Source organism: Mus pahari, chromosome 5, assembly GCF_900095145.1.
Source record: "Mus pahari chromosome 5, PAHARI_EIJ_v1.1, whole genome shotgun sequence".
Lineage (NCBI taxonomy): Eukaryota > Metazoa > Chordata > Mammalia > Rodentia > Muridae > Mus > Mus pahari.
This window is the reverse complement of record NC_034594.1, coordinates 43988778-44003480: the sequence shown is the minus strand read 5'-3', so window position 1 is coordinate 44003480 and position 14703 is coordinate 43988778.

The window sequence follows — 14703 nt, the reverse complement described above, 5'->3', positions numbered from 1 at the left end:
CATCATTCCTTTAACTATTATTTCCTATCTTTCTTATCTTTTTCATGTAAGGCTCAGAAACAACTTGCTTGGATCTATAATAAATAAAGAAAAATAAAAGACAGGCTGGGGCTGGTGAGATGGCTCAGTGGGTAGACTGCTCTTCCGAAGGTCCGGAGTTCAAATCCCAGCAACCACATGGTGGCTCATAACCATCCGTAACAAGATCTGTCGCCCTCTTCTGGAGTGTCTGAAGACAGCTACAGTGTACTTACATGTAATAAATAAATAAATAAATCTTTAAAAAAAGACAGGCTGGAGTTCTTCCAGAAAACGCAAGTTCAGTTCCCAGCACCAACGTCAGACAACTCACTGCCACCTGTAACTCCAGCTCCCGGGCAGTCTAGCGCCTCTGGCCTCCACAGGCATCTGCACTCATATGCATAGACTGACACAGAGACACACGTCCACATACGTAAGCTGCAAATATAAATAAATAATCTAGCCATGGTGGCATACACCTTTAATCCCAGTCCTTGGGTGGCAGAAGTAGGTGGACCTCTGTGTATTCCAAACCAATCAGGGCTAAATGGTGAGACTCTGCCTCAAAATAAAAAGAAACAAAATAATAATTAAAGACTGTTACATATTTTCACTGGGGTTGCAATAAACTAACTCGGAGAGAATTGCCATTTCTCAAGTCTGATAACTGCGAGCTAGATATTTCAAATGAACACACATGTGGGCATTGGAATCGAAGAACCCGATCCGAGGATTAAATTGGAAATCACAAACTTTTATTCAATCATTTCAGAACTTAGTTTACAGATGATCTGCATGCAAATCACTTGTAGAACATAGAGTGAGTCTCCAGCTTTAACAAGATAACCACCTACAGGGGGCGGCATGCACTTACGTAAATGATTGCAGGCTGTTTGACAGCATTTCATACAGCATCCTGTGGCTCAGCTCTCTGAGCTGCTGAGTCGCTTAGCACAGGTAGCTTCCTGACTTACTATCCCTAGGCATCCCAATAGCCTTCATTCCCAAAATTGTTCATAGGAGAAGAAAGGATTACGATGAAATCATTCATTCATTCCACAGGTATTATGTGTTGAATTGCTCGTATATGTGAAGAACTACTTCAAGAGAGGGTAATAAGAAAGACCACAGTCTTCCTTGCACAGTTTGCCTTCCAGAGACAGAGACAAAAGACAAACTCATTAAGTGATATACTATAATTTCAGCTCATGATAAGGGGCATAAAGGAATAGGAAGGGGAGGAGGCTCAAGATGCTATTTTCCATAAGGTGTGTGTGTGTGTGTGTGTGTGTGTGTGTGTAAGCCCTCCTGTAATAGTGCATTTGAGCACACTTGCATGCTGTGGGAAATTAAAACACTTGGTGGTAGATGTAAGAATAAAACCACACAAACCCAGGAAAGTCCTTTATGCAAGGTCTATGTATACACAGGGAACATCTGGAGAGCAAAAAAGGATCATGGAGATCCACAGGGCAGGAGAAGAAAAGGGAGAAGAGACAGGTCAGCCATGTCTACATAGGGTAGGCACTCGAGGTGAAAGGAAGTTGCACTTCATTCTGTGGAAAGGATGCCTTTGTAGCAGGGATAGAGTGTGCATGGTCTGATGGACGCTTTACATCTGGCTGCCATGGTGAACATGGGCGGGAGTGAGGGTCAGAGGGGGAGATGCATTGAGGGCCATTGTGCTTCTTATATAAGAGATATTGGGGCTGAGACCCTGAGACTCTGAGACCCTGAGACGGAGAGTCGGATGTGGAGGAAAGGTAGGAAGACAGATGCTTTGGAAAGACAATGTGAAGACTTGCTGGTGGGCTGAACTCTGACATGAAGAGAAGAGAAGAGCCACAGACAGCTGGTCTTACAGATTTGGATAGTTTGGAGCAAGAGAAGCCTTTGGACTCCTTAATCAAGACAGATGTTTCCCACTCAGTTTCACTGTCTTGACATAAGCTCTATTTTCTGTTACTATATTCCTCCCATTCCAATCAGTCTTGTTTCCAAGAAAATCTTTAAGGTGTATAAAAAATTGTAGTAAGTGCTCATTTGATCCTTTCTCAAGCTTTCAAGCACTAGCTTTCTGTAGCAATGACTAATGCAATATTAGTGTTGAAATTAAAAGGCCTTTGAGGCTGGAGAGATGGCTCAAGAGCACTGGCTGCTCTTTCAGAGTACCCAGGTTCAATTCCCAGCACCCACCACATAACACGAAACTGTCAGTAACTAGTTCCAGAGGATCTGACACTCTCACACAGATATATATATATATATATATATATATATATATATATATATATATATATATATATAGGTGAAACACCAAGCACATAAAATATGAATAAATAAGTCAATAAGAAAGCTGATGGGTTCAGTTGACTTGAACTATCATCAAGTAGAGAGAACAATGGCAAAAGGTGGAGTTGTTTCCAGTAATTCACACTTGGGGCTGAGGTGACCATCTAACTAGCAACAGGTTCTTCTTTGCTTCCCTAGTTGGCTGAGTTTCATGTTACACCCAAGCCCTGGTGGCATCTCTGATTTAGGATCCTAGTACCTTTTCTTAGCATCTGCCCACAATGCACTGCTCCAGGGACCTTACCCCATGTGTGATACTGTGGTCTGCCTTGCATATTGCTTATTCCCAGAACGTGTCCCATAATCCCATAGGTACAATTGATCTTTGGGTTTTGTTTGTAGACCTATGAAAAGTCTTTCTTTCTTTCTTTCTTTCTTTCTTTCTTTCTTTCTTTCTTTCTTTCTTTCTTTTTCTTTCTTTCTTTCTTTCTTTCTTTTCTTTCTTTCTATGGGATATTTTCTTTATTTATATTTCAAATGTTATCCCCTTTCCTGGTTTCCCTCCCTCCCAGAAACACCCTATCACATCCTCCCTCCCCCTGCTTCTATGAGGGTGTTCCTCCACCCACCCTCCCACACCCACTCAATTCCCCTACACTGGGGCATCTATCAAGCCTTCACGGGACCTGAAAAGTCTTTAAAAAAAAAAAAAAAATCAATGAAATACCTTAATGAGGCCTTCAGTGAGTTGAGGACTAGGAAATGCTTTCCAAGACTTAGGTAAGAAGTAAATTTTTACCAAATGTTCAGGTAGAATTAGCCAATCTGTCCCTGGGTGAGCGGGATCCACCATCATTTTGTGAAATTGAAACCAACCACTTCGGTTCCCAGCGCCAACCACGTCATACTGGACAGAACAGGGTGAGGTGCTTACAGCTGATTTGCATCATAGATTACCTCATAGTTTATAGGAAAGGAACAGGAAGATTGGGCCAGGCATGAGCGATGTAAACTTTGGAACGTGCTTGTTTATTTTACATGTAGACTTGAACATGTCACGTCATACATGTTGTGGATCAGAAGACAGCTCTCCCTGACAGAGAGTCAGCCTCTCCTCCCACCATGTGGCTCCCTGGTCCTAACTCAGGTCTTCAGACTTGGTGCCAAGCACCTTTATTGGCTGAGCCCTTTTACCAGACCCATGACTTACATTTTTAAGCATCAAATATGTATTTTCCCCCTAAAAACAAAACAAAAAAATTTTTCCTTATGCAAAAAAATAATGCAAACTTTATACCAAAAAAATATTTAAACACAAAAACAGTTTTCTTCTCTTTGAGGCAGGGTCTCACGTATCCCAGGCTGGTCTCCAGCTTACTACATAGCCAAGGATTACCTTTAAATTTCTTCCTCCTACTTGCTCCAGAGTGCTGGGGTTATGGTCTTGTACCACTGCACCCCATTTTCTGCAACACTGGAGACCCAACCCAAGCTAGACAAGTGCTCTACCAACTGCACTACATTCTCCGCCAAAAAACTATGAACAAGTCAAGTCACTCAGAGATCCTCAGTGCTATTATCTTTTATTTTACATACCACTATATATGTGTGTGCGTGTATAAAAATCATCTTTAGGAATAGTGAGTTATGTGTTTATTCCTTAAAATAACATGATTTTTAAAGATCGATTTAAAAAAAAAAAAAAAGTCAAGTTAAAAGCCAGCTGTGGTGGAGGATCTCTGTGAATTGGAGGCCAGTCAGGGCTACACCGTGTGACCTTGTCTCAATCTACAACAAACCCCTGTGAGTTATAATAAGAGGCTGTTCACTATGGGCATAACAATTGCTTTCATTTTCAGTGTGTCTTATACTTATTATCTCTTGATATGCTTGTATTCATTATCAATATAAGCTATAGCTAATGTTACTAACATCATGACTGGTATTGTTGCCATAATAAGAACAGAGCAAAGGTTATCTTGCGGGGAGACATAAATCCTAGCCCCACAGTTTCCTCAAGTAGCTACATCTTGGTCCGAATAAGGCCTGAGCCTTTTCTAATTTTAAAATCCTGTCCAAGTCTTATTTTGGAATTCAGATACTTACTGAGGTGTATTTGTTAAGATGCAAATTTTTCACTTTCAAATATTTTATCTGCAATATTACTATTTTCATGTTCAGGGAAAAAATGGATCATATTCTGAAGAAAAATCAAAGGCTTTGAAGATAGGGCCTATTTACAGAGACCAATTTGTTTCTCTGCATTATTTTAACGTGCACCTCTCCTCGACTCCCTCCAGAAGCCTCCCAGGCTGGGAGGATGGGGAAGTGGGGGGTGGAAGAAGCCCTATTACCATGGAGATGGATGAGAGCAAATGGTCACATCATCAAAAGCAAACTAGAAACGTACAAAGCTTTTGTGATGCTGATCCTTTTTCTTTTTTTAAGTAAGAGGAAGAAGAAGGGAAAAGGCACAAATAAAAGGACAGATCTCTCTCATTAAATCCAACACTAATTTAGTAATCAGTGTAATAAAGGTACCCTTGAAAGCCCGCTGTGGGGAAAACACAGTGCAACAAAGACGCACAAAAGGTTGCTGGCTGCCAGGTGTAATTTCCAGGTACTCCAAGGACATTTGCACTCCCGTTCTCTCCATTCTCTTTTCTTCACCGTCTGGCCATCTTCACGGTGGATTCGAACTATCCATTTAGTCACCCTTGTGTATTATCCAAATATTTTGAAGGAGGGAAATTGCAGGAAAATAGCTCTTTATTTTGTGATTCTGAAAAGGCAACTACAAAATTAAGAGGTATGAGGGGTCAAGAGTGAGTGCTACTGTGTTTTTCTCTTTATTACCTATCACTTTGGACAATCCAGAAACAGTTTTGGTAGTGGGATAAGAATTGAAGTGGGTAAAAGTCCAAATATACAGTCAGCTATCTCCAAATAAAACCATCGATTGAACTGCCTGCACACAGTATCCCTATCTATCTATCTATCTATCTATCTATCTATCTATCTATCTTCTATCCTCTTTCTACCTATCTACTTGTACCACACCAGTCCTTTAGTCTTACTTGGTGGAAACTCACAAAATATTATAATTAGGAAAGTGTGGCAGTATGGTATAACTCAAAGTATATGCTTAGCACATGTGAGGATCCAAGTTCCCACAGATCTGCTCATGCTTGAGAGCACACAAGCACACACGCATACACACAAAGGTGCACAAACATGCATGCACATACACACAGACACACACAGATACACAAACACATATACCTGCACACACAAATACATACATATACACATAAACATGTGCATCTGAATGCATGCACACATGCTGTCTACATACAATACATACATATAAGTATGTACACATATGTTCACACATGCGCATATATACACACATGTATGCATATACATGCTTACACACAAATGCATAAGCATATATACAGACATGTATGCATATACATGCTTGTACACACATACACACATGCATAAGCACATGCACACATTCACACGTGCATATATACAGACATGTATGCATATACATGCTTATACACATGCATAAGCATATATACAGACATGTATGCATATACATGCTTGTACACACATACACACATAAGCACATGCACACATTTACATGTGCATATATACACACATGTATGCATATACATGCTTACACACACATGCACACACATGCATAAGCACATGCACATGCATACATGTACACATACACACACACATATATATACACATACAGATAGTGACACATGCATATGCATGCATACACATATATATATACTGACACACATATAAATACATATGTGCACATACTCATACACATGCATGCATATACACACAAATATGTATATACTATATTCGTTACTTTTCTCAAGCCATGACAAAGTATCTGACAAAAGAAATAATATTTTGTTTTGGCGTGTGGTTTGTTAAAGAGGGCAGGATAAGCAGGAGTATAGGATAGCTTAGCTGGTCATGTCTGAGCCACAGCCAGGAAACAGAAAGTGATAAATTATGTCTATGGTCTGATGTCTACGTTACGGATTAGAAGCAAATTACTGAATTCATAATCCATTAAAACATAAAGAAGACTTGTCTGACACTCTTGGGATGATATTCAAACATGTCTAATGATGAACAACATCAGTCAGTCCCTCCTTGAATGAATTAATTTACGGATATAATTTGCCCTTCTTCAGGTATCAGACCCAGTGCCTTTTTTCTGATCTAAATTCTGCCTGCATCACTCACACACAAAACGACAATGCTCCTTCCAGAACCCTAGGTTACCAAGAAACCCAGGGTCATATGTGGGATACTGTCCTTTCAGCTACTGGGACAGGAAGTCCCAGAGACACCATAAGCAGTGCAGGCCATTGCCATGACTCTTGGCTATGCAGCAGAACTTGATGGTAACATCCAATTGTTTTGTTTTTGTTTTTGTTTTTTTTTTGTTGTTGTTGTTGTTTGGGGGGGAGGGAGGTTCAAGACAGGGTTTCTCTGTGTAGCCCTGGCTGTCCTGGAACTCACTCTGTAGACCAGGCTGGCCTCGAACTGAGAAATCCACCTGCCTCTGCCTCCCGAGTGTTGGGATTAAAGGCGTGCACCCCCATGCCCGGCTACATCCAGTTGTTAAAGACCCACATAGCTGGGTCATAAGACATGGAGAAATCAAGTTGACCTAGAAGCACCCTTCCTGCTTCCAGGGGAAGAGGGGACCTTCAACATAAGTGTCACTTACTTGGTTTATGGAAGAAGGAGAGCAAAACCCCGTGAAGAAGGCACAGAGGATGAAGAAACTGGTCTCTGCTGTAGAATATAGTGAGAGACTTCAGGAACCTGGCAGGCATCACAAGAACAAGCTTTACATGATTTTAAAAGAGAAGACTGAAACAAGATGGCTTCAGGATAAGTTACAAATGCAATGCATGGCAGGTGGTGCTGGAGAGACGGCTCAATGGTTAGGAGCACTGGCTGTTTTTCCAGAGAACCCAGGGTCAATTCCTAGCCCTGACATGGCAGCTCACAACTGTCTGTAACTCCTGTTCCAGGGATTCAACACCCTCACATAGACTTACATGCGGGCTAACCACTAGTGCACATAATTTTTTAAAAATGCAATACATTGATGCTGTTCAGACACCTATAGGTCTAATAGGTGTGCCACGAGGCTCATGTGTGCTTCTGACAGTGCTGAGGCGAGAAGACAGAAGACCGAGGCTCTGGTATGATGGCATGAGAAGGATCCACTAAAGAAGATGCTTGGGGGCCTGGAGAGATGGGTTGGTGATGAAGTGCCTGCCGTGCAAGCATGAGAGTACGATTTCAGGTCCCCAGAACCAATGTAAAAACTGGGCACAGTGGCTCGTGCCTTAACCCCAGCCCTGGAATGCGCAGAGACAGATGGATTCCCGAAACTTACTGGCTACCCACCTGACCCAATCAGATGAGCTTTAGGTTAGATGAGAGACCTGTCTCAAAAATACAGATGAGAACAATGAAGGAAAGACACCCAATATCTACCCCTGGCCTCTGTGTATGTGGGCACACATGCACATACTTTCATTAGTAAGTACGTCCATCATACACATGCTACACCATACCACACAGAAATGCACACACAGAAAAGGGAAGAGAGAGACAACGTGAGAAAGTAAGGGAAGGAAGGAAGGAAGGAAGGAAGGGAGGGAGGGAGGGAGGGAGGGAGGGAGGAAGGAAGGAAGGAAGGAAGGAAGGAAGGAAGGAAGGAAGGACGGACTTGGGGAGATGGTTCCAGTGAGTGGAATTCTCGCCTTGTAAGCATGGAGAGCTGAATTCATATCTCCAGATTTAATCACAGTTATCCTAACAAGCGTACCTGGGAACTCATTGTTAGAAAAGGGAGACGGCAAAGCCCCAGAGGCTTTCTGGTCAGCCAGCCTAGCTATAAAGGTAAGCTCCAGGTTCAGTGGAACCCTAATTCATGATGATGATGATGATGATGATGATGAGGAGGAGGAGGAGGAGGAGGAGGAGGAGGAGGAGGAGAGGGAGGGGGGGAAGAGGAAGAAGAGGCAAAGGGTTTGCGAGACTGCAAACGTGCCAGTTACCCCAGTGCTGGTGTGAAGACAGGCAAATCCAGGAGCTCATTGGCAGTTAACCCATCTGAAATGTGAGTCTCTGCATGCATGCACACACACACACACACACACACACACACACACACAGAGAGAGAGAGAGAGAGAGAGAGAGAGAGAGAGAGAGAGAGAGAGAGAGAGAGAGAGAAGGTGGGCTTGGCTGAGGGTCTAGCTCAGTGTTAGAATTCTTACTCTGAAGACTAATTTTCTGTAGGCCAAGGTGATTTCATGTTTCCATTCTTTCATATTTTAGTATTTTTGTATATTAAAATTTTCTGCTGGTGTGATAAAGTACATTAAAATTGTATATTATCACAGGACACCCTCTGGAACCTAGGAAGGTCACCTTCAGCCTTTATGTAGGTAAACAACTTATAAACACCTTTGCTTCCTGAAGGCAGTTCCTTCACTGGGCCAAAGGTTTTCTGAGAACACTTTTTTTTTCCTTTTTAAATTATAAAAGCTTCTTTTTTTGGCTGCCAGATGAAATCAGTTTGCACTAAATTGGCAGAATTCTGAGCTTGGCTGACGCAGCTTGGTAATAATAGAGTATTCTAAATCTAGGCATCCACGGTAAGTGTGAAGCCTCAAATCTGCAGCAGACTTCTAGCTTCCTTTCTTAAGTGGCATGGCGAACATGAGCATTCAGATTGCCCCTGTAAGGATGTCTGGTCCCACTGATGTGAGAACAGTGATGGTGAACAGCCTGGGTTGATGGTGGTCACTCCAGGGCATCTCCTAGCAACAGAACACACACCCAGCCATGCTGCTCCCCAACAGGCACCTACTGAGGCGCATCTGTCTCTCTCCAACCAGTAGAGAAGCCTCTGGTTTCCTTGGGGACCACAGACTGTAGGAGTAACCCGATCCATTACCTCTGTAAGCATGCCTGCAGGGCAACGTTAATCTTTAGCTGCCAAGACTCCATTTTCCTCCCCAGTGGGCCTTGAAAAGGGAGGAAGAAGCATCATTGAAGAGTGTGTGTGTGTGTGTGTGTGTGTGTGTGTGTGTGTATAGTACATGCTATGTTTGTGTGTACATATATGTGCAGACATGTGTGCATTTGTTTTTGTATGCAGTCCAGAGTTTCAAGTCAGAGCCTTCCTTGATTGTTCTTCACATTTTAAAATGGGTTTTCGAGATAAGGTCTATTTGAGCTGGCTGGCATAGAACCTGCTGTTTTGTTTTTGTTTTTTTAATATTTATTTATTTGTTTGTTTGTTTATTTATTTAATGCATATGAGTACACTGTAGCTGTCTTCAGACACACCAGAAGAAGGCATCAGATCCCATTACAGATGGTTGTGAGCCACCATGTGGTTGCTGTGCTGGGAATTGAACTTAGGACCTTTGGAGGAGCAGTCAGTGCTCTTAACTGCTGAGCCATCTCATCTCTCCAGCCCAAAAATGACTTTTTTGTTTGTTTGTTTTGTTTTGGAGACAGGGTTTACTCTGTGTAGCCCTGGCTGTCCTGGATCTCACTTTGTAGCCCAGGCCGGCCTCGAACTCAGAAATCCACCTACCTCTGCCTCCCGAGTGCTGGGACTAAAGGCGTGCGCCACCACGCCCTGCTAGAACGTGCTGTTTAAACCAGGCTGGTCTCAGCCTCACAGAGACAGTCATACCTCTGCCTTCCAAGAGATTACCAGCCCCTTTGGGGGACAGGATCTCACTTGGCTAGTATGAGAGATCAACCTGCCTCTGCCTCCAGACTTAAGGTGTGTGCCACCCTGCCTGGCGCTCCACCTTGTGTTGCGAGGCTGAGTTTCTCGCTGAACCCAGAGCTCATTGGTTCAAGATAGAATGGCTGACCAATGAGCTAGCTATAGGGACCCACCTTCTCTGCCCTGGGCAGTTACTTGGCCCTGGAGATCTGAACTCAGGTGCTTGTCCTTGCACTGACAACCAAATGAGCTGCTCCATCATCCTATGTGCGTGTTTCCTGAGGCTGGATGAATCTGCGTTACAAAATCTGTGAAGAGAAGTTTACCCATCAGGAAGAGTAAGAACGTGTTTCTAATTCTAGCCCCCAAACTAGACAATGTCTTAGTCTCTAGAAAGAACGTCTCAGTCCCTGCCTCAAATGGGAAAATAGAGGTGTGGGTGTCCCCAAATACAATAGTCATCAGAGCCGCACAGGCAGCAAGCTTTACTGATAAATTAAAAACAGTCACGAGGGGCGGCGCACGTCTTTAATCCCAGCACTCAGGAGGCAGAGGCAGGCGGATTTCTGAGTTCGAGGCCAGCCTGGTCTACAAAGTGAGTTCCAGGACAGTCAGGNCTANACAGAGAAACCCTGTCTCANCCCCCCCCCCCAAAAAAAAAAAAAATTAAAAACAGTCACAAGGGGCGGCACACGCCTTTAATCCCAGCACTCGGGAGGCAGAGGCAGGTGGATTTTTGAGTCCGAGGCCAGCCTGGTCTTCAGAGTGAGTTCCAGGACAGTCAAGGCTACACAGAGAAACCCGGTCTNAAAAAAAAAAAAAAAAAGCAGTTACAAGGAATGGGACGGAGTACTTCACATCACTGTCTACACCATCACAAATGTTTATTTACTTAATTTCTTTCTTATTTATTTTAAGAGTGGGTCTTGTTATGCCAGGGCCTTGCCAGGCTGGTCTTAAACATACTATGTAGCTTAGGTTGTTGTTGATCTTGCAGCCATCCTGTCTCAGCCTCTCAAGTGCTAAGGCTGTAGGTGTGAGTCACTAGGCCTAGCTCATAAGCATTTATTCAACACTTGGGTCCCAAATACTGTCTTAGGCATGTAGAAAAAAAATAGAACATAAAACCAGACCTAATTGCAACTGAGTAGGGCGGGACATCCCTTCAATTTCAGCACTAGGGAGAGAGAATCAAGTCAGGAAGATCCGGAGTTCAAAGCCAGCCCCCGTTTCATAGCAAGTCTAAGCTACCAGGCTTCAAAACAACAGAACAAAAATCTGACAGATGAAACCAGATGTAATTATTAGAGCAGCTCAGGGTTGTTATCATGATACTTGTAGTCTCATAAGAAGGTACCTATTAACACAAAAGCCTTCTGATGATTGTAAAGATGTGAGTACCGAAAGTGCCTCGCACTGACTCATCAGCCTCGAGAGGGTAGTAAAGTTATTCCCCCAGCCCCCCTTTTTTTTCCTGAAGGTCATGACTGAGCTGAGAGAGCTGAAGTGGAGGTTGCCAGGGCAAAAGGTCTAGGCAGAAAGATGTGCAAAGGCCCTGTGCCAAAAATGACTAGGTTTGTTAATGGCTTTGTAAAAGGCCTCAGTGGGTGGGGCTGACAGCTGAGCAGGAGCTTGGGCTAAGTCTTCTAGCTAAGAAATCACAGGAAGGAAGCACAAAATGCTTAATCAGGTTTCAGTTTGGAATGAGCTGCTGTGGTGTCAGAGAACAGACAGGGTGGAGGCTGGGAGCTGGGGGCTGGGGGCTGGGGGCTGGGGGCTGGGGGCTGGGTGTTTAGAGCACAAACTGTTTCATTGAATGCCGTCTAAAAGAGCTGTAACACTGAAATCTTTGGAGAAGATCTTTTCCCTCAGCATTCACTGCGGTGCCAGTATCCTGCTGACCCATCCAGTCCAGCGTGGATCCCCCAAGGAAGAAGNGGACCGAGGTACTGAAACCNGGCTCTNCTCTNTCCTTCCCTGCCTGGTGTATAGCAGGGTCTGGACACCCCAAGGGAAGAATCGGAAAATAGAACCACTATTTTGTGGGAATCAATAGCCCAGGACAAGAAATTGACATCTGCCGGGCATTTGGGAGATAGAGGCAGGCAAATTTCTGAGTTCGAGGCCAGCCTGGTCTACAGAGTGAGTTCCAGGACAGCCAGGGGCTACACAGAGAAACCATGTCTCTCAAAAAAACCAAAAAAAAAAAACAAACAAACAAACAAACAAAAAAGAATGAAGAGGCAGGTGAGTTTTCTAGAGTTGAGGAAAAGGAGAGAAGCATCAAGTGGGACACATTCCTCAGGAGTGTGGTTCTGCTCAATGACCACTGAGCGCTTCTGCTGTATCTAGGGACAAATTCCCCCAGAACCTGATGGCCAAGGACCAAAGAGAGAGGCCCTGGGGAGAGTGGCCTTGGAATCTGAGAGAGTAAGAAAGACAATCATGTTTTCTAATTCTGAAAATTCGAAGTTCCTGGCAAGCAGGGGTCCACACCAAGTTTTTGTGAAAGTCGTCTTGCAGAATGGTAACTTCTGGCTTTGGCCACAGCCTCTCTAAATTCAGTCTTGGGACAAAGGGGCCAAGAAGGGGCTCTTTTAGAACCATTACTGTTCTTCCTCCCCCACAGTCCCATTAGTGGGCCTTATTAAACCAACTCAGACAAAGAGCCAAGGCGCCCTAGTTAATGGAGGGTCTCCCATAATTACTCTGCCCAGCAGCTTCTTTTCGGGTCTGAATGATCTTTAAATAATGTTTCTCTTGCTGTGGTCTTAGACAATGACCTAGCAGTCTGCTTTAAGCGGTGCCAATCCCATTAGCTAAAGAATAGCAGAGCTCTGTGTGTGTTTGCATGCCAAGGTAGGGAGGAGGGGGAGAGGGGAGTGGGGGAGACAGGAGGGGAGAGAGGGGGGAAGGGAAGGAGGGAGGGAGGGAGGGAGGGAGAGAGAGAGAGAGAGAGAGAGAGAGAGAGAGAGAGAGAGAGAGAGAGAGAGAGGGCACTTATGGTGAGGGTCAGGTGTAAATGTTTTCCATGCTCCCTTGTCCTGAGCACAGGTCAGACCCTGACAGCACCTGGCTTATGCTACGATAGGATTACAATACTTGCTTAACAAGTTGTCAGATGCATTNTGTGTGTGTTTGCATGCCAAGGTAGGGAGGAGGGGGAAAAGAAAGGGAGGGAGAGAGAGAGAGAGAGAGAGAGAGAGAGAGAGAGAGAGAGAGAGAGAGAGGGCACTTATGGTGAGGGTCAGGTGTAAATGTTTTCCATGCAGAAGGGAGTGAAACCCACTCTTGGATCCTGTGTCCATTCTGAATGCAGCACTAATGTGCAGAGGAAGAGGCCTCCTTCTTTACTATCTATTTTTCTGTAGGGTGTAATCTTAATTTTTCTTTTTAAATTTTAAGTGTTTTCGTGTACCAAATAATGCATTTCAGGACATTTTCATCCCTTCTGTTCTGCTTACATCTGCCTACTCCCCAGACACCTTCCTCTGTCTATCCTCTTCCTCGACACAAATAGTTGCTCTCTTTATTGTTTTCTTGTGTGGTGTACATATGTGTGTGCATGCGCATGCGTGTGTGCATGTGTGTGCGTCTAGATCCCACGAATATGAGAAGACATGAAATGTTTGTCCTTCCAAGTTTGGCTCATTTTACTTTTCAGGATGATTTCCAGTTCTAGCCTTTTTATTATTATTATTATTTTTTTTTTTTTCAGGATGTGATTTTAAACATGTCCCTGCCGCATGAGAGCATTACAACCCCAAACCAGTATGAATATAAAGTTATTCCAATCACTTAGAAGAACTAGACAATACTTAAAATGCCAGAGACCCAAGATCTCAAACCTTCCCCTCTGTGGCCTTCTTTTCTAATTGTCACCCCCCCCCACACACACACACACAAAGTACTTGATGACATTTAAAGCCAAATTTACCCTTGGAAAAGAATACGGACAGATGGACAACCACAATTCATCCAGGAAGGGTGAAATCTCCAGGTGGAAGTTCAGCCATCAGCTACTTTGTAGGGAAAATGTGTAAAATGGTAGTAAGAAAAGCAACTGGGTGGAATCTGATTTTGCCTGCCTTTGTTTGTTTGTTTGTTTGTTTGTTTTAATTCAGAGTTTTTCAGGGTGATCTGAATGATGTTTTTGAACGAACAACCTAAGCCTAAGGAAGAGGTTGTCTCCAGTTACACAAATGTGTTAGTAGATCCCTGTCACCACCACTTTTCCCTGCTAACACATACATCACAGGTCAATTCCAAGGAAATACAATATACAATATACTCAACAGAGTATAAGAGACAGTTTCAGGTTCTGTGTTCTAGAAAGACAACATGGCAACAATGTTCTACCAGAAAAACTAACAACTCCGCATTGTATCTTCAGGCTTGGACTTCTATCTGCCTTCCACTCATTGTGCTGACTCTATGAGGCTTGTGCATCTCTCTGTGGGACTTAATTTAAATTTAAGTATTAGCTTCTCAAGAGAAGGAATTTGTAAAGTTATTTGAGAGATGTCAATTTCTTTCTTTCTTTCTTTCTTTTTTTCTTTCTTTCTTTCTCTCTCTCTCTCCTT